We start from the raw sequence: 13806 nt of genomic DNA, 5'->3' as shown, positions 1-13806 counted from the left end.
CAGACGTTAACCTTTTAATTCCTTTATATGGGAAAAGCAGCGGATCACACGTTGTGTGAGGCTCTGAGAGGTTAGTGCTCTCTGACTTCTCACATGTGAGGAGTTTGGCAGAAGCCAGTATGGGCACACCTATACTTTTGACATAAGAATAGATGCATTTTTGAAAAAAATGAGGTTAATGAGTAATATTAACATAGCTTTAATCACTGTAAACATATGTTACACTGCTCTATGGCTGCACCAAGTGTCTCCCCATCCCATGTGCCATGCCTTCGGCACTCCATAGATATTCCAACAAGCATCTTTTGACCCCAGTCCCCATGTGAGCACCATGCCCAGGACAGCTGCGGGGACTGGTAATTAACCTTATTAACACCATCAGGGGCAGGCTGCTGTTCTCCCAGGCTGGGCTCCCGCACCCAGACACAGAACTACCCAAATTTCACCAGCAGCTCCTCCAAACAGGCTGGGAGCTGATGGCTGGAGCCGAGCAGCACTGACTTTGCTCTCCCGAGCTGTATTGCTCTCGGCACCGCTGTGTTTTCCAGATCCCACAGGGAGGGGAGCCCAGCTGGCAGACTGGCTCTTGTGCTGGTACACGGTCCAGAACAAGTGGTTCCTGAGCACCCTGAGACACGGCTCTCAGGCAGCAGCAAGAGTGCAGGAGAGCTGGGCAGGGGGGTGAGGAAAGATGGGAATGCATTCATCAATAGGTTTAAAATCCCACGAGGGAGGAGCACGACAGGCTGGGTCTGCCTGAGCACACACCTTCACGCCTCCTCCCTTTTGCTGGGGCCATGTCCGCTGCCCCTGGCAGCAGCTGGGCCCCGATTCAAGCCTTTCACCAAGGCACTTCCACGGGAAATATTCCTGAATTAGAGACCTGGCACATTACTAGCAGCCCTGCCTGCTTGGGGGAGATTTGCACGGGCAGGGTGGGTTATGATGGTGTCTTCTGCATCTCTCAGGGGCTGCGGGGTCACCTCATGCAGCACGCCTTACCGGGCTGAACTTTTCATCAGGGCTGAAAATAAAAACACTGAAACAACCTTAAACATCAGCTCACACACAGAATACCCCAGCACCTACACACGCAAGATGCAGAAATAGTTTTGCCAACAAACAGTGCTTTTACCCCTTCTGTACTAATTGTCAAATGTCAAAGTGCCTAATTCCCCAAATATTTCTGCCAGGACGTATCACATGTCACAAAGCAGATCTAAATTAATGTACAATCAGGGTAGTTAATGTTGGTAAAGTAGAACTAATTTTCTCCAGCTAGCTTGTCTAAATGGTCCTCTCTGCAGCAAAAGTGAATCCATTTTAACTAAATAAAACTGACAAATCAGCAGATGCTTAGGGGCTTACAGCAAATGGACTGTGTTTCCTTTTTCATATGGGTAAGAAGGGTAAAAATAAGAATAACTTTCACATGCCGTCAGATTGCTTTGGAGAAATCAAGTAGTATTACAGAAGCATTTGAGCAGAGGGAATTCAGATTTAGACCTCTAGAAATCTGGGTTTGGGAGCTGACTTTCTACTTCTTTTTGAATATCAAAAAGAAATCCTGCATTTGTTGCAGGCTGAATTTAAAGACACATGCCTCCCAGAGAAGTGCCGCGCTTCCTTCTGCCTGTGCACCCGGGCTTAAAGATAACGGAGACCCTGCACCATAAAGAAATCCCAAAAGGCGTGGTAGAAAACTGCCTGGCCTCAGCAGCACTGGAGCCTTCCTGGTGATGGTGTCACAATTAAATTTCTTCTGCTGGAGAGCTACCAAAGCCTTGGTGGTTTTGGCTCATGCCTGCACCTTGATGGGATTCCCCAAGCAGATGTTCTGCCCCTTAGCCAGCCCCAATGAGCAAATGTGTACCAAAGCATGCGTGACCCTGGAAAGCCACAAACAGGTCCCAGGAGTGTGCACGGCAGCAGGCTCGGATCCCTTCTGCCCTGGAGTGGAAACCCCCGGGCAGTGCCTGCTCCTGCTCCACAGGGGAGGCCCTGTGACATTTGCTGCACTTCAGGCTCTCCTGCTCCATGCTGCATGAAATGCAGCGATATTTGTTGGACCCCCCGTGAGCTGATGTTTTCCCAAATCTGTAAGTCTGAAGTGCTGGAGATGACTCCATGTTCAACCCAGTTAATTAATCAATCTGTGCAAATTGGGACAGCTTAGCAGAGGAGGCTGAGGCTCTCCTTACAAGCCTGCGTGAAGCTGTAGGCACACACAGGGCTCTGCCATGCAGCTACAGCCAACACAGCCAGCATGCCACAAGAAGTGTCTATTAGTTTTTATAAAGAAACGTGTATTGGCTGCACCATGCAGCTCCGGAGCTCCTGTTACCTAGCTGAGCTCCTTAGGCTTTGGTCAAGTGCCTGGGCAAAGCTGAGCTGCACAGACATCACACCTATATTTTTACCATTTTTTTTTTCCTGGGAGTTTGGGTTGTATTCTTGTCTTTTAAGGCAGGGATGGCGTTTGATCCTGAGGCAACAATTTCCCAGGAGAGTGTCCTGTTAAGAAAGAAATGCAGCTTTTTTTCAGCTGTGTGTTAAAAGAAGCAATCCTCCCTCCTAATTAAGACGACAAACTGTGAGTGCCGAGCAGAGATTCGCATTTTCCTCCCTGGCCATCTGAGCCCGAGCAGTGAGGACTTCTCAGCCTTGTATCCTTTTCCGCAGTTAAGGACGAGCTGCAAGAACATCAGCTTGTCTCCCCATCTGACCCTTAATCAGTTATGACTTGTGAAGATAGATATAATCCACTGGGTGCTGCTATCGTGGAGTTCAGTTGGGAACTCCATAATGTGATTAGTTTCAGCAGCCTACTCACACACTTGGAGTTACACATGCCCTTATACTTTCACATATGTTTAAAGTTCACTGGCAACCAAAGTGCAATGTGTCTTTGCTTACATAAACATCCCTAAGATTAAAATCCTAAATCAAGGTTACTGCACATGTGTGCATATTTGTTGGCTGAAAGATTTTACAAGCTCTGATGGCCAAGTTACAAACCAAGCATGCAAGATCTACATGATGGATTTGCAAATAGCTGTGCAAAAAAAAAGGAACTTGCAGGCTTCATTGGCAAAGCCAATGGTGCTTGGCAGGTGCATCAGGTGGATAAGGAGGGAGCTGCAATGCCTGTGGACACAGAAGCAATGGGAGCAGCTTCAAGGGGAGGAAAGTTAGCTTGCAAAAAGAGCAAATGCACAATGAGTGCATGCAGCAACTTAAACAAGAAGCTGAAATAAAAAATAGCTACAACATACCTAAAACCTGGGCTGAATCTCACCTTTGTGCTGGAGATTGTTATTCATCCTGCGGAGCACTTATGTCACATTTACAGTCTCAAAATAAGGTTTAAGTAGGACACAAGTGTTCATAACCTTGTGCCGGCCACAGCGCGGGGATGTTTTCAGCTCAAGTGAACATTGAATTCTTGCTTCAACTAGATGAAATCCTCTTGGCATTGAGCCTTGATCAAGGTTTGGCGAGTGTGTGCTGTTACAGCCAGCGCTCAGGAGCCTGAGCCTGCCCTTGCCGAGACAAAACGGAGAGCACAAGTGTCCTCTCCCGAGTGAAAGCATCCTTTATGGATCTCAGGACACAAATGAAGACTGGCCATACAATTCTGCCTCTATTTTCTCCTGCTTCCTTCCTCCCTCTGAGTGCTGCAGATTTAGACTATTCAAAGCAAACGCTCCTCTGTCCTCACATTGTTCTTTGTGGACATCAGCTTGCGATGCCTTTACAATTAAAACATACAAAGACGAAGTGACAGTACTCCCCCCATCCTCTGCCGAGGTTCACACGGGCCAAGACCTTCTCTACCTCGTCGGCCAGACGTAGGAGAATGGCCATCTGGAAATTAATTTTGAACAAAGTGTTAAATAGAGAACATTTTTTGAGATCTAATTCTTTAGGTAGCATTATTTAATTTATTTGTACAAAGAATTGAATATGGAGACAGATGCAAAACAGAACTTGAGAGGCAGAGAGCACATTGTTCTGTTCTTCTTCTGTAAAGAGCCAATTATTCTTCTTTAAGTCCTTTAGTTTCAGGGGCTGACTGAGTAGTTTAAGGGATAAAAGTATTAGCCTTTCATCTGTGGGATTCAAGTGCCAGTCCTCAAGGCAGACCAAAGCAAAATGAAGTGGGTAGTCTTATTTTGCTTCTTAATGTATTATTATATAATGGCATTATTAAACATTAGTGAATAGCGAATTAAAATTTCCAGCACTGACAGCTGATTAATTTTTTTTTTAAAGTAAAAAAATTTCACTCATCATCAAAAATATAAATTAAATCTTTTAAAGCAACTTTCAAGGAAAGCACAATGGTTGCTATTTTCCCTAACTATAATGATCCTTTTGGTAATGTTGTAATCAGAAGCGCATTTCCTTTTAGCTGTGGAATACAATATGGATTTCAGCCTTTGAAATCCTAAAAAAAAAAAAGCAGAGGGGAGGAATAAGAAGGAGAAAGGTTGGCGCCGTTATTGCTGGCAATGAAGGGGTCACAAGTAGTTACAGCATATGCCTTTTTCTCTTGCGTTTCTCAGCCAGCACAGGTGATTTTCAGGCAAATCAGCTATTTCCAGAAGTTGTTGTGTTGCTGTGTTGCTGTGCTCACCTTCTTTGTCACCTTTAATCTGTCTGTCCAACGGGCACCACAACATTTACCTTCCCACTGCAAGCATCGCCTAGTTAATATTTCAGTTTAGGCTCATTTGAATCAACTCAAATCATTTGAATCAACTCAAGCACAGCAGGCCTGATGCTCCCACCAGGACTTTGCTGGCTCCAGCGGGACCACCCCGCTCTTGATCCCACCTCTTTGCCCCGCTGTCCCACCCTGGACGTGCCAAAATCCCCGCAGGATCCTCACCCCCAGCTCCGTGACAGGAGCGCCGGTGGTAATGGAGAAGAATGGCTGGGTAGATCCGAGCAGAAGAACCCCCGAAACTTTCCATCATGTCAGCAGTTTTCTGTCATGTCCTAATAGGTTCATGTGAGTAATTTTGTTTTCACTAATAGGATACAATGAATAATATAATCACATCAGGAAGTTTTTAAATTATATTAGGAAAAATGAATGTTGGGATGACAGGATGGAAATATGAGGTACAAAAAATGCAGGTAAAAAAGGGATATTTGGGGACCTGATTCTATTAGATATTCCTGCGGCATTAGTCATGGGGATGGTATTACTGTCCGCGGCACTGCGCTTGATGCACAGCCTGTAGTTATCGGGGAATGGCAGACATCTTCATCATTCTGGGATGCTTATATGTTGGGAAAAGAATGCGTCTTCCTGACTCATATATGTTTTCCCCCATAATGTCCTTATTAGCCTTCCGTCTGCTCACACGGCAGTAACTGGCTGACTACAGCAATATGTTTTCATTAGGAGCCCGAAGCACGCCGCGCGGGCAGGCACCCCGCCATCCCCAGGCACAACCCCACGCGCGGGGTTTGGAAGTTTGTCTGAAATCGGTCAATAGTGTCAGTATTACCTAGAAATAACTCAATTAAAATAAATAAATAACAGTAATTGCTATTAAATGTTAGCATTTGGTAATATGCGTGGCCGGAGCTGAATAAGTTTGTATGTAACTTACTTTAAAAAAAAAAAAAGAAAAGCTAGAAAAAAGCTAGTAAAATCACTGGCACCCTCCTGGAAGTGAGAACACCAGCACAGAATTTTCATGGAACCCTTTGTTCCAAGGAAGCAAAGTAAAAGCTGTGAATCCAGCTCTGGAATAGATCCCCAATTTTGCGTTGTTCTTCCCTGTGAAGCCTGCGTTACTCCTCCTTGACTGGAGCTCTGCTGGGACCCAGGAGATCGGTCCCAACCAGACGGATTTGGCCCTCCAAATCGTTCACATTTCTTGACGTCAGTGCTCACACATGCTCCCCTTCACTCTCCCCTGTTCCCTTCTGATTTCCATACCCACCCCACGGCACTCACTGCTCTGTCAGACAACTTTTAAGGTATAAATCTGAACTTTTGAAGTGAAGAAATTTGCCTGTTCCTTGCTAGCTTGATTTCAAAACAGAGACACATCTATTAGCCCGCAAAAGAAATCCCCTGGGCTGCCTGACCCTGTGGTCCCACCTGCATGCCAGGGCCCCCTGCCTGCCCCACAGCCACTCATGACCCCCTGTTCCATCCTCTGCCTTTTGGCTCTGCCAATTAATCAAGGCATATTAATATTAATTAGTAAATTGTATTAATACCTCACTTTTAGGAGTAAGGACACCTGGTCAAAAGCAGTTGCAATGCCACAGCTTGGCAATGTCCGAGTAGTTTTAATTTAGGAATTAAAACTGTGTGGGAGTGTTCTTAGTAAGTGGCAATATCTCAAACCACAGCTCTTGCTAGATGAGTATCTGACCACACCCTACTTAGAATTAAAATTGCCTTAATTCAGTCTAACCCACTTCACTTTCCAGAAAAGCAAGCTACATCAGATAAGGGCACTGTAATTCCAAATGCACATGTTTCTACAATGCCTTAATTTAACTAACTCGTTACAAATTCACACCTTTTATTAATTCTGGTTAACTTTCCTTCATGTCCTTATATAGGAAGTCTTAAAGATTGTTATAAAATATAAAATCTGCCTCCACCACCCCGCATTTACTGTAAGCGATAGGTTTACAAAGCAGTACCCTTGTTTTTCCATGATTTCTGGTCTGCATTCCCCCTGAAGAACATACAAACCAGATCATGTGGCATCAGCACCGGGCTGCTGACTACACAAAAGTGTAATGATTTCCATCAATCTCGGGAAGCCTCGAACAAGCCGTGGAAACACCCTGGAACAATACACCTGTCCCGGGGACAGGTTCTGCGCAGTAATTACCGAGACCTTCCCGCTCCGTTTCCAGATGCTGCACCACGGCTGCTAATAAAGATGCATGGCTCTGATGCCATCCATCTGTGTTCCCCGAGCAGGAATGCAGCCACGCTCCCCACCACGCCTGCTTGCTGCCTGGAGGAGTTAGACACCCAGCGATATGTCCGCAACCGTACCTGCCTTTTCCCCTTTCCCATGGCATTACCGTACAGGACCAGTCACTTCTGAGTTTGCACAGAGAACAATGATTCATTAATGATTCTGCTATTAACACTCTCTGCTTCATTTCCCAGCCAAGCGATATTGGCAAAATTCCCCTTTTCTTTGAACCTCGGTAGTAAGACAAGAGGAGTGTAATTGTATTATTTATCATTATTGCGTTATCGCTGTGTTGAATCGGGCAATATGTTACATTTCCTATCAGAGGCAATGAGGCAGATGGGGGTTTCCGTGCTTAGATGATGGTCAGTTGGCCGAATGTGGGATGCTGTAACTGCACGTGGGTTTCGGAGCAGTCGTGCCCAGCGAAGGAGCCCATCCACTGTGCACGAGCTCAAAAAAGTGGGTGGAAACAGACAGGGGAGACTATCCCTATGCATCGAATGTATTTTTCCTGTTATTAAAGGCAGCACAAAGACATGAAAGCAGCCAGCATGCGTGCCAGAGTGACATTTTGATAATGACACTTTCCCTCGATTTTAAAACAGGTTGGAGTGTTATCATAATCTCTGCAGCAGCCACAAGGTGCTTCCTGACTATCAGCCTGAGTGAAAGTGTAGCGTTTGCATGAGTAGTTATTAGAAACTGGAAATAATACCTAACTGCATTTTGGTTTGTGGCTTGGGATCACCTGTAACACAAGACTCCGTGGCTTTTACTAATAATTTTTGGCATCTTCGGGCACACTGACTGCAAGGGAAGGACAGTAAGGGTGCGCTTTTCTGAACAGCAGCACCACTTTTCGTTATTTCCACACAAGTATTGCTGTTTGTTATTTCTTCACATTCAAAACTGTGTATTTCTACAGCAAAAGGGCCTAGTGACATCTTCCAGCTCCTCACATGGACTCAGATATCTCAGAGATGGGGACAGCTTCAGCCATACGCCTGGTGCAGACTGCAACAAGCAGCCTTTCAAACTCCTAATTTTACCAAATCTCTGTATTACCCTAAAGTTCAAGATCTTTGAGTGACCAACAGATTTCGCTAGACTGTTGCCCAGAGCTGTTAATCCCAGATTTCATCCTCCCCTCCCACCACCACTTTATTTTTTCTTTTCTCTTTTTTCTTTTTTTTTTTTTTTCTTTTTAGAGGTTGAGAACTGTAATCCTAATCTAATCCTGACTCTCAAAACCAATGCAAATCATTGCTGGGCTGGGGCCCAACAGCCAGGGGATGCGAGGAGCTGGGATCCTGGTAGCAGGCTGGGCAGAGCCTGGCGCTCAGCTCCAAAGGGGCCTTCAGGCCTCCGCTTACCTAATTGCACCTCTTCATTATTGCAGCAGTCTGATTTAAAGACAGGGTGTCACACTTAACTCCGAATTTCCGTGCTTTATTGGATTAATTGTGAATATAAGATGCTTAATGCTACAGTAACAGACAGGCAGTTGAGTGGGTTAAGTCTTGTTGATTTTTTATTTATTTATTTTTAAATTTTGATTGAAGGAATGAGTGGGGGGATTTACAAGAGACCTTTAAGATAAATTACGTCTCTTGCTTTACATTAGCATGTACTCTAACATTCTCTTTGAGACAACACTCAAGTTACCTAAGCACTGATGCGGATTGACGCCAAAGTAAATATTAACAGCTCCTCCTGGCTTTGACATCCTCAGCATATTTCAAGAACTTTTATTTTCCTTGCAATCCATTACATCTGCCTTTTTCATTGAAGAGCATATGTTTTTTAGGAAAGAGAGACCATAAATACATCAAGACAGAGTGGGTGCCAATGGAAAGGAGAACATATATTTCTGAATTCATTCAGATCAAAAAATTTCTCTGCCTTTGACAGTAGTTGTGTTTGTGCAAATGGCACTGCCTGGCTGTTTACAGGAAAGTGTCTGATTCACCGCTTTGCACCCGAGTAACCCCGCTAACTTCACGTACACTTGCATTTCCTCTCCTCACACTGCCAGCACAGCTTCTGCATGTACTTGGCTCTATAGCGTTGCGCTTGAAGTAGAGGAACCAAACTACAATCTCGTGTCATTTGCTGTCCAGCTGCAGCCTGCTGAGATAATACACTGCTGGCTCAGTTTCTAGGACAAAACATTTTTCATGTTTATTTTTATAATTAAAAAAAAAAAAATGCTTTCAAACTTTTCAATGCTTATTTAGACTGCCCATTATTAATTTTTGTCTGTTACTGATTTAACATCAGTCTTCTGTGTTGATAGAGGGCCCTGTTTCTGCTGCTCTCTTTTTTGTATTTCTTTCATTATAAAGAAAAAAATAATGTGTATTAGAAATGAAAATCTGACATCCCCAAAGCATGTAGAGCCAACGCTAGACAGAGGAACCCTAAGGTCTTAGCCTTCAACCCACTTATTAGAACCAGGATTTACTGTGACTTTGTGCAGCAGAGGATTAATGGAATGAATCACCTTACTTCCCCTTAAGATTTGCCTAGGCATGTGATTTGTGTCTGCTAAGCTGGTATAATGATGAACAATCCTTTTTATTAACGTGGTTAAAAATAGAAACTGCAGTAAGACCTTACATAAACTGGAAGTAACACGTGCCAACTCATGCCCAAATCCCCCAGTGAGCGGTTCAGGTCTATGAGATGTTGGCATCAAACAAACGAGTTGACTATTTTGAGAAAATAGGAAAACGCACTAAAAAGCTACTCCTGTGCTGTTCTCTCAATGCTGTGAAGCACAAGGTCATGTCTTTGCTTTAGGTGTTTTTCCCACAATATGATGGAATGGTTTGGGTGTGGAGTACTGCGTGCACATGGGCACCAACACAACCACACGCATGCACACACACACGTGCACACACAGACACACACGGACACATCTCATTTCTGAGCAGCAATGTGCACCAGTGCACCCAGCCACGGGGCAGATGGTGCAGAGGAGGCTGGGGACAGCTTTCTGCCTCCTTTACGCCTCCAGCACTCACACACAGAGGGACGAGCACTTGCTGGGGTGTGAGCTGAGCCTCAGTAGCCAGGAGCACCCCATGATAACTCCGGTCCCCTCCTCTACTCCCACGTGGGAGCATCATCTTGATCTTCCTCCTAAACTGTATATTCTCCATCACCCTCTTCACTTCGAGTATAATGATGACAACTCTAATACAGAAATGGCTATCGCCTTTTTATTATTTATGAGTTTTAAAGGGGCACAAGCTGCACTGCTGCATCCATTCAGTCTGTAGCAGTCAGATGCATTGGAGCTCGTCTCCTGGCTCTGAGATTCCTGTCACTGATCTCTTCAGAAGCTAAGTCACTCCGTTGGATGTATAAATGCTCTGGATGGCCCCTCTCCTTGACCTGCAGTGAATATTAACTTTGTCCAATGCAGGAATGGATGGGGCCCTGTAGGGGTGAGGGAGTATGGTGGGGATGGCAGCAAGCTGAAGAGCGATGCCCAAGTCATTCTGTGCTGGAAGAACAATACTGGGGCACAACCTCCTGCGTGGCAATCAGTGATCAGCACAGGCTGCTGAGCCTTTGGGACTGCCTCAACGTTCAGCCTGTGGAAAAAAAGAAAAAAGAGGCTTTTGGGGCAGAGTGATTTCCACGTTCAGCCCCGTTCTTGCACCTCCCTGAGACAGCAGGGCATGCCAATGTGCCCTTTCTGCACGGGCTTTGGCACCAAGACTGTGCCTTCAGGCACCAGCTCTCACCAGCCTAGCCTACGATGAAACAGGTGGATGAAATAAAAGAGGGGCTGACATCATGCGTAAAAGAAAACGTTTGTTAGCTCATATAGAATAACACCATGGAGAATACCCATCACTGGCAAAATAATTTTTTCAAATGCTTTCTCGCTGAGCTACATTAGCAGTTTGCAAGCACTGACTGACTGAACCAACTTAGAGAAGCTTCCCCTTAAAAAAAATAAAAATTATTTTAGAAAACATGACAGCTTTTCTTTAAGTCGTGCCTGTTCGTAGTAAGTTTAAAGACCAAATTAGCAATGCAATCATGAGAAAAAGAATTGGAGACTTCTCCAAGCTGTCAAGTGCATTTTACTGGATGATTAATTGGCAATGCTCTGGCCAACCCTTGGGTCCTGCTAAAGGCCATGCCCCTTGACTTGCACCTGCCACTGTACGACTGATTGCAGAAAATGGATGTCTTCACTTTTTCTTTCCCTTTTTTTTTTTTTTTTTTTTTTTTTTTTTTTTTTTTTTTTTTTTTGTTGCAGCTGTTAAACTGCTTTAAGGAAATCTTATTTATCTAGAACAGAAACTTGAACTTCTTCTCTAATCTCAGGAGGGCAAAATGAATGCGATGCTCTGTCTCAGACTGACTTATGGAAGCAATATTTGAGAATCTTTAGGAAAGCTGTGATAATTGGACGTGATCTTGCGTTCCTTCTTTATGAGCTTGAATGTTGCTTTCCTTTCATGCCTTCTTCTCCGAGCCACGACGAGATGCCTTGTGACAGCAAGGAGGAGGTGTCTGCCCCCCAGGGTAGCTCCTGCAGGGTTGTACCAGGCCCAGTCCAGCCTGGCAGGAAGGTGGGAAAAGCGAGGTGAATAATGAATTACCTGTCACCTGCTGGGGAGAGATGCTGGGGAGAGGAACTTTACTTTCACTAGTTAATTTCTAAATACAGAATAAGGCTAACGGGGCAAAAGAAGTGCCAGCGAAATCCAGGATATCAGGGGGAGCGATTCACTGGTGTGGAAAAACTGGGGGCAGACAGCACAGAGCACTCAAAGTTTCCCAAGGAAATGCAAGCAGTTCTGAAGACTTTATTTGGCCAATAAACATTTACAGAAATGTCTCGGGTGTGTAAGTGCTGCGTTCAAGCATGCTGCCTTTAAAAAACAAGAAGAATCTCTTTTTCCCTGTATTGTTGCTGGACGTGGTCCTGGGCTGTTCCTCACACACAGAAAGTCACCCTGGAGCACCACGTCACCTCCTTTTCTTTAACGTCAAGTCTTTCACCAGACCCTGACCTGATACTTAAAAAAATGAGTCAGATAAAAGCAAAAAGGTTACATGCAAACAGAATATCCCCAATAATCCTGATATTCTAGATGCAGAAGTAAAGCCAGCTGTTTTACAGCAAGCCAATAAAACATTGATTTTCTGTCATTATCTTCATACCAACTGCCACACGCCAGAGAAGGAGATGGTTCCTACCCTCAGACCTACAGCCCAAGATCCTGCTGCCACGGCTGACTTCAGATACAAAGATTCTGCCCTCAGTGGTAAAAACAAACAGGCAGCTGTAAAACTGGGATCAGTTATACGAATCCCATACAGGTCACGGCAGCCCTGTTAAGTGCTGTAGTCAGTTTTTCCACAATATAGATTTAATGTTTGTGGCCAGCACAGCCCCAGATCTTGGACAACAGGGTGGCTTTCTGTTGGCACCAGGATGAGGCACTCCTGAACGACCTCCCTCTTCCTCTTGCAGGAGTGGTTTTGATTCTTTCTCAGTTACACTGGATTTTTGGAATTTAGCTGCAGATTTGGGTGTTTGTGTCATGCCTTTCTCTATCTCCTCCAGGCTCACTTGCATCACGGTGGCAATAAAACAAGAGGCAGCAACCCACGGCCTTTATTTTGTGTGGTGAGAATCAACTCTCATGAGATCTTCTGTAATTGTACGTGGCTACCCCAAATTGCAAGGTTTCAGACAATGCACTTGTAAAATGGCTTCTCCCCAATTTGGCCTCCTTCTTCTCCTGTTTCTTTGCTGAACTTTTCGTCCCATTTCACTCTCAGGGAAGTGCAGCAACTTGAGGAGTGAAGTGAGTAGTTAAGTGGCCTGCTAATGAGATGTGTCATCAAGTGCACTGATGCTCTTCTGCTGTCCTGGGACAACATCTCTTTGGGGGTGTTTTAGTGTGCCAAGGGCTCCTGACACATACAGACATGTTCAAGGTGTTAACAGCTACAAATAATAAAATAAAATAAAATAAAATAAAATAAAATAAAATAAAATAAAATAAAATAAAATAAAATAAAATAAAATAAATAAAAATAGAGCCTGGCATTGCTAATCACAGGCATTAAAATCACAGCCACACGAAGCTCAGGGCTGATAGAAAAGCCAGGAGTTGCTTCTTTGCTCGACGGTTCTCCACCTCTCATCTGTGGAGGAGGGAAGGAAGGAAGGGCTGTTCGCAGGCTTTTTACTTCAAGGAAATGTTTTGCAGTATTTGTCAATTCCCCTGAGGCTTAGGCACTTCTCGTTCACCTGCTGAAATCTTCGAGCCTCGTGAGATGCCAGGAGTGCAGAAGCGGGGACTTTAAGAGCAGTGCCTAATACTGGAAGGCTTGCAGTAATCTTGGAAGAGCTGGAAACACTGCCGCTCTATAAATAAACCCTCCATAGAGCCCATATGCAGCTACTGTATTTTAAACCTCAGGAGACACAGAGAAGGCAGTCCTGGGAAGTGTGAGCTCCTCATTAGTGCAGGAGGCAGAGGGGAATGATAATTTCTGCATGCCTCTCCCCGCAGTGCCTCCGCGCCCCACACCCCCACCCAGGCTGTCTCTGCTCCCACCCAGGTCTTGTCACCCCGGGCTGGGGTGGCATGCTGATGACTGGTATTTGTGGAATCTTCTCTCAGATGAAAAGCAATGGAGAAATGCAACACCTTCTCTTGGTTTGTGTGGTGAAAGTGAGGAAAACACTTCAAAAATCTTTGCAAAGCCAAAGGGGGGGAAGGTAGGATCCTTTCATCATCCCACGGAGAAATTGTCCCTTGTCCTTATTTGCCCGTGGTGGAAATTTTTTTTA

Source organism: Aythya ferina (genome assembly GCF_964211825.1).
Source record: "Aythya ferina genome assembly, chromosome: W".
In the NCBI taxonomy this organism is placed as follows: domain Eukaryota; kingdom Metazoa; phylum Chordata; class Aves; order Anseriformes; family Anatidae; genus Aythya; species Aythya ferina.
The sequence above is the reverse complement of the archived record's forward strand: the minus strand, read 5'-3'. Positions refer to the sequence as shown.